Raw genomic sequence first — 14,246 nt, 5'->3', positions numbered from 1 at the left:
CCGCCAGCCCAACCCGGCTCTCCGAGGACTCGCCCCCCTCCCCCACCCCGCCCCCTGGCGCTGGCGTTCGGCGGCGCGCCCGCGCCACCTAGGGGCGGGGCCACGGGGAGGGGCGTATGCAAATATGTGTGTTAAAATTCATTTGCGCTTCTCCGGCATCTAGGAAGAAGTGCTCTCCCAGGCTCCCGGCGCGTGGGGGCTTGGGCTCCAATGGGGCAGGTTAGCTTCCCGTACACCTTTATTAGGAATGTTTATAGCAATCGCTGTATCAGACCGACTACTGGAGAATCTCCCTTGGAGGTTCCCCTGCCCGATACACCGAGTGCATCTGGCCTGAAAATCACACGTTGCAATTTTCCATCACTCACCTTGCGCCGAAGGAATAGATCTTTGGGAAACGGGGGCTGTTCGGGACTGTAGAGGGAGAGCGCAGGTCCCCGGATTGACAAAACAATCTGGGAGAAGTGCATGCGTGTTTAGCACGTCCGGCGTTGCTAACCTAGCGGTAGACTCGGGCATAGTTGGGAGAAAGAAGCCCGAGTCCGGCTCTGGGATTTTCGAGTCAGTGTCGTGGTAGATTCTCAGGAAAGGTAGCTCTAGGGGGTGTCGGCTCAGGCCCCCCAGCTTGCTGAAGGTTTCCTTCCTGGCTTTAATATATGTGTGTGTGTAATATATGTGACCATAGGTAATATTAAGTATTTAAGAATACACACACTCAACAAAAAATAATCTATTCGGTCAAGGCTTCGGGGTGGAGTATGGAGGCGGGGAGGGTGGGGGAAAAGGGGGCGAGGGGGCGAGGTGAAGATAGGGTCTGCCGTCTTCCTCCTTCAGGGTTCAAACCCACCCACCCCTCCTCTATACCCCTAGTCCCTCCTAAGGCTTCTGGGGACCAACAGGTGCTCTGAGCTTCCGGTATTTCTGGGAGAGGCTCTCCTTGCCGAAGAGACTCGCTTCTCCCGACTCGCTCTCCCCCTCCCGCCCCCCGAAATTGCCTTTGCTTTCTTTTGAACCAGGCAGCCAGCTCTCTTGTTTGTCTGCTTTTTAATTACTTATTTTCTTCCCCTCTAGAATATCGTGTGCGCTCTGACCCTCTGTTGCTCAAGCATCAAATTGAAGGACGAGCCACATTAAGTGTAAAGGTTTACAATAATTTAAGTATTCATAGAATGCAGAACAATAAGATGTAGGAAATACAATTTGCATAATAAATATCAATATCACAACAGCTAAAACAAACCATGACAAATTATCTGTGGCTAAATGACCAAGAGATTAGGGAATGTAAATTGCTAAATCTGAGCTATAGTCTAAAGAAGCTGTACCAAATGAATTGGCCCGGCTTCTATCCTCATCTTGCTAAAAAAAAATAATAATAGTTAAATAAATAAATAAATAAAGTTACATATCAAAAAGGAAGTCAAGATATGCCAACCTACCAAATGAGTTACACTTAAAAACAGCCTCTTATATCCATTATGTATAAACTAATTTCAAGACTGGCCTGTTTTCACAGCCCTGGATATTCTGCTCTGTAATTACAGGCCTCATGCATGAACTGCAGGCAGTCCTCCAGAAGTGGGGAAAGCTCCAGCAGGCAAACACCACTACTTGAGGCAGGACACCATGACCACATAGTCACCAGGATAATGTCCAGTCTGCAAGACGCTGCCTCCTGTTATCACCTCTGGAAGTAAAGCTACCTGAATCAGATCAAAGGCAAAACAGAGTCCCAGCAAAATCAGGATGAACAATTTGAGGCCATATAAATTGAAAATGATGTGTAAAAGGTAAAGTATGGTTCTATATATCAGGAACACTAGCACCCTAGCACAGAGCCTAGCACATAATAGTATTAATATTTGCTATTATTGTTACTATTTTTGCATTTATTGAGTACTCATTAAGTATTTTGCATGCCTAATCTCATCTAATCCTTGGAACAATCCCTGTGGTGCATACTATTATCTCCCATTTTATATTTCTTAAACATAGAAAGATTAAGTCATTGCCCCAAGGTCAAAGTTTCTAAGGTGCGGACAGAGCTTATGCAATTAACCACTATGTTATAGTGTGCCTCAATAAATATTTGTTAAATGAATTAATACATTTCACATTACAATTCATGAATAATAACCATAGGATAGCTACATTTTTAACATAAGGTGAAAATATGCCAGCAGCTCAGAAACATTTTTTAAAATAACAGGATTGCATTATACTCCTAAAGAAAAGCATTCCTTGTGAAGCTGAATCTCCAAGAGAATCTAGTCAGGCCCCAGTCCTCCCACACTAGGAGCACAGTATGGGGACATTGGAAAATGTGGTGTGTTTTCATCTCCCTTCATTCTCTTGGCACATCAAATGAACACCTACTCAAATTTCCAGTTGGCAAAGGACAACATGGGACATTTCCGTAGGAAATGCTAATGCTGTATGACTTACCAGAGGAATGCAAATAGCTTTAGAAATTTCCACCAAAAAATGCCACCTGTGCCATAAGTTTAAGGAACTTGCACATTCAAATTCCCCGGTCATGGGACATCTTTAGCTCTGGGTCTACATGGAAAGAACCAGAGCTGAACATTTAGGATTAAGCTGTTGCTACCCTACCCACTAGCCACACTCCTCTCCCACCCCCAGCTCTTTCACACTAAAGATCTCGCCAAGTGCTTTAACATATGGAACATGTGAAGAACGTATCAAATTCCCACAGCCGCTAAATGCAAGTTATGACTACTCTGGCTTTCTCATAGTAAAGCTTGTCATTTTCTGCTTCATGGACTAGAACTCCTCGCCAACTACAAGTTCCAACATTTTTTCCCCTTGCTACATGCATTTAACCATTTTTGAAAACCAGATGGTGTTTTTGCCATTTATAACTGATAATCAATTGTTTTGTGAATTTAATTTTTCAAGAAAGAACTGAAATACTTATCAGAATTACAATCTGGGTGCTACTTGTGTTAGAATAAAATTGCCAGAAGCACCAAGAGCCCAGTTCTTTTTTTTTTTTTCGCTGAGAAAACTTTAACGAGTGAGGGAGACTCTATATTGTTTGTCTTCACTAACACAGTTGAGAAATATAAATAAACATATATGAAAAATGAGCTTGAAAGGAAGATTCATGTTTTGGAGAATATATCAGAGGTAATCAGTAAGAACTAGTAACATTTTGCTTTTCAAAATGCTAATTAGTTGAGTACCCATGTATAAAGAGCAATAAAGACAAATTATTAAGAAAAAGAAAATATTTGGAGCAACATTTGCCATGCTACTGGGTTTTTTCCCACAGGAAAGTGGTTTAATCACTTTATGAACTAAATGTTTTTGTTCCCCATCCCACCCCCAAATTCATGTGTTGAAGCGCTAACTCCTAATGTGATCACATTCAGAGGTGGGGTCTTTGGGAGGTAATTAGGTTTAGATGGGTTCATGATGATGAGGCCCCTATGATGGGATTAATACCCTAGGAAGAGATGCCAGAGCTCGCGCTCTCTACATGCAGACACTGAAGAAAGGCCATGTGAGGATGCAGCTAGAAGACAGCCTTCTGCAAGCCAGGAAGAGGGTTCTCACCAGAACCCAACCATGCTGGCACCCTGATCTCAGATTTCCAGCCTTCAGAACTGTGAGAACATAAATGTCTGTTATTTAAACCATCCGGTCTATGGTATTTTGTTATAGCATCCTGAACTGACTAAAATAATCCCTAAGCCTCAGCTTTCATTGTCAAAAGGGGTATTAAAATTATAATAAATGTCAGCTTTTTATAGAAAGTCTTCCATAAAGTAAAGTAAGTTAGTAGTATGTTAGAATATTGGACTGGATAGACTCTTGGTCATACTTAGATTAAGACTAAGCAACTCATCTTTGGGGGCAACAGTCTATGAATCTTTATGAAATATAAAGCCAGCTAAATCCATATTCCTAAATGAATAATGAAACACTTTACCTACAGGTTTGTTCTTCAAGACTCATAAAGTTGATAGTAAATTCTTGAATATCAAGAGTTAAAAATCAGTTTGAGCGACAAGGAAATACTGACGTAGGTTGCAGAAACTACACATAAACTGGGTCAAGAAGCAGCCCCAATGCCCGTGTAAGGGAAATTTGCCATAGGAACCCAAGTCATAGTTTGTTCCAATCAGATATCTATCCAGAATATATCCAGGTATACATGGCTGATCCAAATATATATTCTGTAAAAGAAAATAATATTATAGAACACCCCAATGGAACAGTCACTGTTGAATTCTGGGAATACAAAGATAAATAAGAAACTGTATCGACTGTCAAGGAACTCAGAGTGTAGTAGGGGAGACAGACATATACCACAATTAGTATATGTGGTAAAGGTTCTTTTTAAGTCTGTGCACATTTCTATGTGAACAGAAAAAGAAGGCACCCAACTATACCTAAGGGGCAGGTGTGAATGTCTATGTATGAGGGAAAAATTCACACAGGAGAATGTTTATGAGCTGGCAGTTGAACAAGACTCCATGGGGTAGACAGGGATAGAGAGGGAAGATCATTCGTAAGGCCCAAAAACTTAGGAGGACCTGGTGTATTTTGGGGAAATGACAAATAGTATGGCTGGATCACAGTTTGCCAGATAGCAAGTCAAGAGAAAAAGAAGCTGGGAAAAATATACAGGAGCCAGAGAATGTCTCGGTTGACATGCTAAGAAGCTTTAATTGTTGATTATAGGTAATAGGAACCCACTGAACTAGTAGTATTTCATGGTCAGATTTACATTCTAGGAAGATTATTCCAGTGACATCATGGTGGAAAAAAAAAAGTCTTAAAATGAATTCTAGATTTGACTTTCAGCATTTGAGTAGATGTCAATACCATTTACCCAAGACAGGCATTGGGGTATGGAACAGGTTCATTTGATTATTTGTTGCTTATTTGGGGGATGAGCAGTGGGATATTTGTCTATGAAATGCTGGTTTAGAACTCAGAAAAGTGACTAAGTGGGGAGTCAAGAGCATGTAGGTAGAAGTTGAAGCCATAGAATTGGGCAGAGGCACAGAATGGAGAGGTGATCACCTAGAAAGTGTATATGAAAGGACTTTTTAAAAATAAGCCAGGAGTAGCACCAATTATTTAAGGAGTGGATGGAGCTTGAGAAGGAGGGACATGGAGATAGGGAAATGACAAAAAGAGAGCTAAACAAGGAAGAGGTGGTGATTAACCATGTCAGTTACTACAAAGAAATCAAACAAATACATGACACACTATGAAGAGGTGACATTAGAGATAAAATTCTGAGGATCAGTATGTGACCAGCCTCACACTTGGTATAAATAGTTTGATTAAAGTTTGATAAAACAAGGAAGGAGATATGTGCTAATTTTGCTTATCTTGCCAGTAGGGCAGGAAGATGTGATTTGCTAGTGATTTTCTAATATGGAGGAAATAGCTTTAGAGTTTTTCAATTTGACATTCAATTTCATTGACACTGACAGACAGCCTTGGGTGGCATAGAGGGATTGTTGCAACTGAGGTAACTGAACTAATTATCACATCTAGACCTTAGATTTTACTTCCAAACTAAAATATGATTGGTCATGATGCTGCAAAAGTTTTTCCCACACTTTAAAAGTCATATTTTCCGATATGATATCATAATTGTCAGATCTAGGATTGTGATAATTCCATAGTACTATAGCACAACTTCCCAGGCAGCAGGATTTCAGCAACATCCATTAAAAGCAGACATTGATATCTATAGATTTTCATAAAGCTGCAAATATAAACTAGCCATATTATGAATATAAGATTGTATCACTTATGCTGTTAAAAGATGACAACAGTAACATAACTTTTTGTAATATGGGTTGTAAACAGGACAAGTTCTGAATAGAAACTGTCTTGATACTCTATCTTGCAGTCCCAAACAGGAAAAGTTTTTAGGAGAATGGTCTCAAAAGCCCATCCTCAGGGTCTTATGGTGGCCCTGTCCAAGGTTTCATGTTTGTCCTCATGATTTTCACCTACACTCAGATCCCTCAACTGCGTTTTAAATTGGATATTCTACTTTTGTTTCTTCTTCTTTCTGGTTATCCCTGCATGACTAGTGGACTACTTAGAGATTTTGCACCAAAGTGCCCATGTTTATTTATTCTTCAAACTCTGTCGACTTAAATCAAACCATTGTCTTATAGCAAATACCAAACCCTACATTTCCAAAGGACTGCATATAGTTTAGCAATGTGACTCACATCAATGTCAATGCCTGGCTAAATCCCATGTAACTCTTTGAAAATGTAGGGGTTTGTCAAAGGGTTCCAGAAGAGGAATAATCATCCTGCTCTTTTGCAGATTTAGATTTTTTTTTTTTAAGCTATTTCAGCTCTCCAAGGATATTCTTCTATCAGCTAGCAGGAACCCCACGTGGTACTTTGAATATCTCCTTTTACCTGTCCCTAGACTGTAAAAAACTAAGTTCAGTTTGTTTAAAGATTGTGTTTTGAAGAAAAGCAAGGCTTAATTTCAGTCTTTCATGTTTGTTGACAGCATTGCCACTTGCTAAGCTATTTCTCTAAGACTTTCGTTACTGTACTAATAGCTCTCCATATATTTTATTTATGTGGCTGGGTCTGAGATGAATAACACATTTATGCAAAAATCTCAATATATCTACAAGATGCCAATACACAGAACAGGCATACTCTCCTACACTAGTTAATAAAATGTGGTAAATAGCATATAGTTTTAGAGGCAATTAGTACAGTTCGTGACTTCAATTACAAAAAAAAAGCCCTTATGATTTCTAATAATTGTTATTTATCTTTCATCTAAAGTGTTCTTCTTGTCTGTGTCAGCTTTGGCCCAAAAATAGCATTGCCAGTGGGGAAAGTGTACAGCTGTTGCCTATCACACTAAGATGAAGAAGAGAAATCAAGGATCAGGACCCTAGAGCCTACTACTCTTCTTGGAGAGCTACTCCATGGGACTTCGGATGGATCTTATTCTGTTATGCCATCCACTCATGTCCTCCCACCAGAGTCAATTACCTGGCTTCTCAGTTCATACAGCCAACTTGAGGAGTGCGGTTTGCTTCCTAATGAAAAGGAGGAGAAAATCTCATGAAGTCAATTGAAACTTAAGAAAGGTTAGGAATTCCAAGTTGGTAAGGTCTCTAGAATATTGGTCTCCTAAACAGACATTTTGTAAAGCAAGGTTATCTTAATATCAAATGCTACCAGCTTACTTCATCTGATTCCATTCCTGTCTGCGCGTGAAACAAGTCTAAGGGAGGGGCACCCTGGTCATCTATGCAGCCCTCCCTCTCCAGGCAATGCCAATGTGTCTATGTTTCTGCTCCTAAAGGATCTCCCAAGGAGGGTAAAATTCCACAGGACCTAGGAACATCATCACGTGATGTTTAAATTACTCTGTCCCTTCTTCTCAAATTTACAAGGCATCCATCACACTTGTATTCAGGATAACAATGTTATGTTGGTAAATTACATACATTCAGCATGTACTGCAAATAGAATTTCTGATTTATAACTTTCAAAATGATCTCTTCCACCCTCTGGGTTTGCATTGTGGCTCATCCAGGGGCTTTTACTCAATACGTGTTTTGTTATGAAGATGAAACGTAAAAAATAAAAAGCCTTCCTCCTTCCATTCCCCCTTCTCCATCGAATGCACTAGTAAAATAGTCTTTTGATGCAGAAGAAATCGGATCGAGGACCGACAGGTGTGCCATCATGGTAGCATCACTTCTTGGTTATCTGATTCTTTTCCCCACCGGCAATGCTTTACGGAGAGACGTATTCTTTCAAAAGCGATGATAAAGGGGTATTTGGAATAAACAGAGAGGCCCCTAGTCAGTGAATACCTTGGCTTGCTATGGATTGTGACTTTTAAAGCCAGTTCCTAGGAACTCAGCCTTTTTATCTTCAAATGTTCAAAATTAATTTGCCGAGCCATACATATGGGCTCTCTTCCCTCACTAAAATTATCTTTAAAATCACTGAGATTTAGACCATGCTTTCCATATGGAAACATAGGGGAGGTTATTTCTAGTGTTTTTCCTTCTTCCTTTTTAAACTATATTATTGATTTATTTATTTTGAATAATTGAGAAAAGAGATCTGTTTTGCAGAGGGCAAGAGGGCTGCAGCTAATGCACAAACATTGAATACACAACACTAGCTCAACTCAATTATCTGGGGTCTGGGGAGACTCCAACCTGCCCATTTCTGTTTCTCAGTGGCAGGCTAAAAATCACCCAGATGGAACTGGTTTGCTGAATCAGGTTACAATGGCCAATTCCATATTCTCATCAGTTTCAAAAGATTGCTCCTCTACTCTGAAAGGCATTGCAAATAAACATACACACACACACACACACACACACACACACGTACATGCACATGCATACACACGCACACTCTTTCTGGAAAGACTCAACCTTAAGGATAGCTTAGCACTCTTATTCCCCAGAATTCCCGCAAAGCTGCAAAACTCAGAATCACTGAAAGGACATTAGAAGAACAACCTATAAGTCACATTAGGGAAACTATTACCGTAGCTCTCTGCTCACTACTAAGTCTTCTTTTTATTTCAGAGTACTTACAAGATATCTTCTTAGGTCTCTAACCCCCCATAAAATACATCATTTTTACAGACACTGCATTGTAGTTAAACCTTCTACTCTTGAAGGAATTATCATTTTCTGAAGGATAGTTGTTCATTCTGTTGGCTATTAAATTTGTTTATTACATTAAAAAAGCAAAAGGGAGAACGCTAACTACGTGCCAGGATATGGGCTGGTTTGCCTTACATGCATAATATATTCTTTTTAAGAAGCTCTCTCTTTTCTTTCTCCACTGATAAGCGTATCATATAAAGGCCCTTTCTGGCAGAAAAATTTGAAATTGGCTTATTTTGATCCTAAAAAAGGTTAAGGGGACATTATTTGAATTTTTGCCGAAGGGATCCAGATTGTCAAACTACTTCACTGGATAAAAGGAATAATACAGATAGAATTTGTATTCAAATGCTTTATTGCTGTTTTTTTTTTTTGGTTAATTTGAAAGGCATTTTGACAAAGGTATACAAATTTTAATCAGAGCTGAGAAGTATGGAATAAGGGAAAGAAGCATCAATATTTCCCTCAAGGTTTAAGATATTTTTTCCTAATATCTCTCTCCACGAGCTCAAATGTTGAATAGATCTGCCTTCATCTTCCTTCACAATTGCTTTCCTGGGTATTTCAAAATTAATCAGTCAAGCAAATACTTATTGACCAATATACTATGTTCGGCACTAAAAAAGATACAAAACTGAACAAGACATGATCTCTTATCTCAAAGAATTTATAATTGAGTTAAAGAGGCAAGATCTGTGAAAAGTTAAGTAACAGCTCAAGGCAGTATATGAGAAGCACCTAATATGGAGAAGGAAAGAGTTAGGCAAATATATTAAAATCCTATTAAATGATTCTTCATTTTATAGATATAGTTACTTTGAGATCCAGTTTATATTCGTTACACAAAAAGAACTATAAGATCTTATATAACATAATCAACAATAAATACAACCAAATTTTACAAAACACTTATTACACTTATGCATCCAAATTTACATACCTATTAACATTAACGCCTTGCTATTCTGAGTTGCTAACTTGAGGAAAAAGAATCAGAATTGGGTGCTAAGTTTGCATATAGTTTCACTTAATATAAAAGATACCCTGTCCCTTCCTGCCCTTTTCTCACTTACTTCCTGTCATTCAAAAACCTGAAGAACATTCAAACAGGCTGATTAATGGCCCCAAAAATATCTAGGTCCCAATCCCTGGAACTTGTGAACGTGCCTTCACAAGGGCCTTCGCCTTATATGGAAAAGTGGTGGTTGCAGATGTAATTAAGGTAAGGATGTTGAGATGGGGAGATTATCCTGGTGGGCCCTAAGTGCAATCACAATTGTCTTTATAAGAGGAAAGCAGAGCGAGATTTGATATACACACAGAGGAGGTGCTGTGAAGACAGAGCAGAGAGATTTAAAGATGCTGGTCTGGAAGACCGGAGTGATGCTGCCGCAAACCAGAGATACCAGCAGGGACAAGAGGCTGGAAGAGGCGAGGACAGATTCTCCCATGGACCACCTGCAGGGAGTGCAGCCCTGCCCACACCTTGATTTCGGCCCAGTGATACTGATTTTGGACTTTTGGGCTCCAGAACTGCAAGAAAATTAATTTATTTTGCTCTAAGCCACCAAGTTTATGGCAACTAGATACAGCAGTCTCAAGAAACCAATACAGACACTAATATTTATTGAATGTTCACTGTGAGCCAGTTACTCTATATATAAGACATCTCATTTAATTCTTGTGACAACTGGGTATTATTATTATTATATGGGTGAGAAAATTGCAGCTCAGAAAGGTTAAGTAACTTGCACAAATCTATCTGACTTCAAAAGCCTGTGCTCTTTACACCAAGCCATATTTTCTCAGTGCCTTTCTTTTTCCTTGATTGGCAATCATTCTTGTGTTAAGTCAGGATAACCCAACCTGACATGAAATGTAACCAGCTTAAGCATATACATGTGTAGATTTCTTTCCTTCTGTCTGCTCTACAGGTTCCATTCTAATCAGGTTCCAGGATCTAACACATGCTTAGATCATGACTTAGTTTAAAACACAAAAACCAAAACACCTTGCCTTCTTTCTGTGGAAACTAACAGTGATTTGGGCCTGGAGTCACTCTATGGAACAGGCTCTGTGGTTTATCCCCGACCTGCCTGGGGGAGTCACATCTCAGCCTCAGATTGAAAAGCTCCTTCTGGCTACTGCTGCAAACACATATCTGATGATGACAGTGTGCGATTCTAGTTAACATTTTGGCAACGGATGCTTTCTAATAGAGAAGAGGGGCTGAGGTAGGGAGAGGGGAACTTAATTTTGTCTCTTTCCTTTTCCTCCCTTTGATGACTGCCCTGGCCTTTGAAGTTGGGTAAATACACAGCATGGTGGGAGGGGATGCCAGCTGCGCAGACACCACTGGCAGAAGACTGAAGAGCTATTGCCTTCCCTCCCCAGACTGGGAGGTGTGCCCTGTTGCAACACTTTTTCCCTGGGGGATTGAGCATGGGGAGCTGCCAGATAAGTCCCAGCCTATACGCTGTTCTTGAGGCCTTCAGCAAGATCAGCTCCAGCAGGGTTTTCTGACTCCAGCATTGCCTTCTCAGATGATATTCCTCTCTTTAGGTCATCATCCGTGACGTCAGAAAAAAATAGTGGGAAAGGCCTTCTGCCTCTTTCCTCTTGCTTCTTTATCCTATCTTCTCTGCACCATCTCCTGTCCAAATCCTTTTGCAGTTTTAGGGGCTAATCTTTCTACTACTTCTTTCTTTTCTATTAAAATGGAAACTTCTACATGACCTAGAATTCATTAAGCACTGCACACCACAAGCATTCCATTAAACACCTGCAGTATACAATACCACTTGCTAGGGTTTGTGCTGTAATATAAGAAGGCTTAGCGTGGTGCCAGGGAGGTGAACCACAGCAGCTCGTGGAAGGGGTGATAAGCAAGTAGCAAAGGGCTGTGAGTAGAATCCAACCTAGTAGCTTTTCCTTCAGGAAAATAAAACCCTTTTTTTTTTTTTTTTTTAAATTAAATTTATTGGGGTGACAATTGTTAGTAAAATTACATAGATTTCAGGTGTACAATTCTGTATTACATCATCTATAAATCCCATTGTATGTTCATCACCCAGAGTCAGTTCTTCCATCACCATATATTCGATCCCCCTTACCCTCACCTCCCCCCCCCACCCCCCTTACCCTCTGGCAACCACTAAACTATTGTCCGTGTCTATGAGTTTCTGTTTCTCATTTGTTTGTCTTGTTCTTTTGTTGTTTTTGGTTTATATACCACATATCAGTGAAATCACATGGTTCTCTGCTTTTTCTGTCTGACTTGTTTCGCTCAGCATTACTCTCTCAAGATCCATCCATGCTGTCACAAATGTTCCTATATCATCTTTTCTCACTGCCGAATAGTATTCCATTGTGTATATGTACCACAACTTCTTTATCCATTCATCTATCGAAGGACATTTTGGTTGTTTCCATGTCTTGGCCACTGTAAACAAAGCTGCAATGAACATTGGAGCACACGTGTCTTTATCTCTAAATGTTTTCAGATTTTTTGGGTAGATACCCAGGAGAGGGATTGCTGGGTCATATGGCAATTCTATTCGTAATTCTTTGAGGAACCTCCACACTGCCTTCCATAACGGCTGCACCAGTCTGCATTCCCACCAACAGTGTATGAGGGTTCCTTTTTCTCCACAACCTCTCCAACATTTGTTACTATTTGTCTTGTTGATGATAGCCATTCTGACTGGGGTGAGGTGATATCTCATTGTGGTTTTGATTTGCATTTCTCTGATGATTAGTGATGTTGAGCATTTTTTCATATGTCTATTTGCCATTTGTATGTCCTCTTTGGAGAAATGTCTCTTCAAGTCCTCTGCCCATTTTTCAATTGGGTTGTTTGTTTTTTTGTTGTTGAGTTGCATGAGTCCCTTGTATATTCTGGATACTAGCCCCTTATCGGAGGCACTGTTAGCAAAAATCTTCTCCCATTCAGTTGGTGGCCTCTTTATTTTGTCAATGGTTTCTTTTGCTGTGCAGAAGCTTTTAAGTTTCATATAGTCCCATTCGTTTATTTTAGCTTTTACTTCCCTTGCCTTTGGAGTCAAGTTCATAAAATGCTCTTTGAACCCAAGGTCCATAAGTTTAGTACCTATGTTTTCTTCTATGCAGTTTATTGTGTCAGGTCTTATGCTTAAGTCTTTGATCCATTTTGAATTAACTTTGGTACATGGTGACAAATAGCAGTCCAGTTTCATTCTTTTGCACGTGGCTATCCAATTCTCCCAGCACCATTTATTGAAGAGGCTGTCTTTGCTCCATTGTATGTTTTTAGCTTCTTTGTCAAAAATTATCTGTCCATATTTATGTGGTTTTATTTCTGGGTTCTCAATTCTATTCCATTGGTCTATGTGTCTGTTTTTCTGCCAATACCATGCTGTTTTGATTATTGTGGCCCTGTAGTACAGGCCAAAGTCAGGAAGTGTGATACCTCCATTATAGTTCTTTTTTCTTAAGATTGCTTTGGCTATTCGGGGTCTTTTGTGGTTCCAAACAAATCTGATGATTTTTTGTTCTATTTCTTTAAAATATGCCATTGGGATTTTGATGGGGATTGCATTGAATCTGTATATTGCTTTGGGTAATATGGCCATTTTAACTATGTTGATTCTTCCAATCCATGAGCATGGAATGTCTTTCCATTTCTTTGTGTCTTCTTCAATTTCTTTCAAAAATGTCTTATAGTTTTCAGCATATAGGTCTTTCACATCCTTGGTTAAGTTTATTCCTAGGTATTTTATTCTTTTTGCTGCAATTGCAAAAGGAATTGTTTTTTGTATTTCTTTTTCTGAGATTTCATTGTTAGTATATAGGAAGGCAATGGACTTTTGTGCGTTGATTTTGTAGCCGGCAACTTTACTGTATTCGTTGATTGTTTCTAATAGCTTTTTGGTGGAGTCTTTAGGGTTTTCTATATATAGCATCATGTCATCTGCAAAGAGTGATAATTTAACTTCTTCATTCCCAATTTGGATGCCTTTTATTTCTTTCTCTTGCCTGATTGCTCTGGCAAGGACTTCCAACACTATGTTGAAAAGCAGAGGTGATAGGGGACATCCCTGTCGTGTTCCTGAACGTAGAGCAAAGGGCTTCAGCTTTTCTCCATTAATTATGAGATTAGCAGAGGGCTTGTCATATATGGCCTTTATTATGTTAAGGTATTTTCCTTCTATACCCATTTTATTAAGTGTTTTAATCATAAATGGATGTTGTATCTTGTCAAATGCTTTTTCTGCATCAATTGATATAATCATATGATTTTTGTCCTTTATTTTGTTTATGTGATGTATCACATTGATGGATTTGCGGATGTTGAACCATCCTTGTGCCCCGGGGATGAACCCCACTTGGTCGTGATGAATAATCTTTTTAATGCATTGTTGTATTCGATTTGCTAGAATTTTATTTAGGATTTTTGCATCGGTATTCATTAGAGATATTGGTCTGTAGTTTTCTTTTTTTGTGCTGTCCTTACCAGGTTTTGGTATCAGGGTAATGTTGGCCTCATAAAATGAGTTAGGGAGTACTGTCTCTTCTTCAATTTTTTGGAAGAGTT

The sequence above is a fragment of the Rhinolophus sinicus genome, chromosome 14 (assembly GCF_057876585.1).
Source record: "Rhinolophus sinicus isolate RSI-liver-muscle chromosome 14, RSI-T2T, whole genome shotgun sequence".
NCBI lineage: Eukaryota > Metazoa > Chordata > Mammalia > Chiroptera > Rhinolophidae > Rhinolophus > Rhinolophus sinicus.
This window is presented reverse-complemented; position numbering follows the sequence as displayed.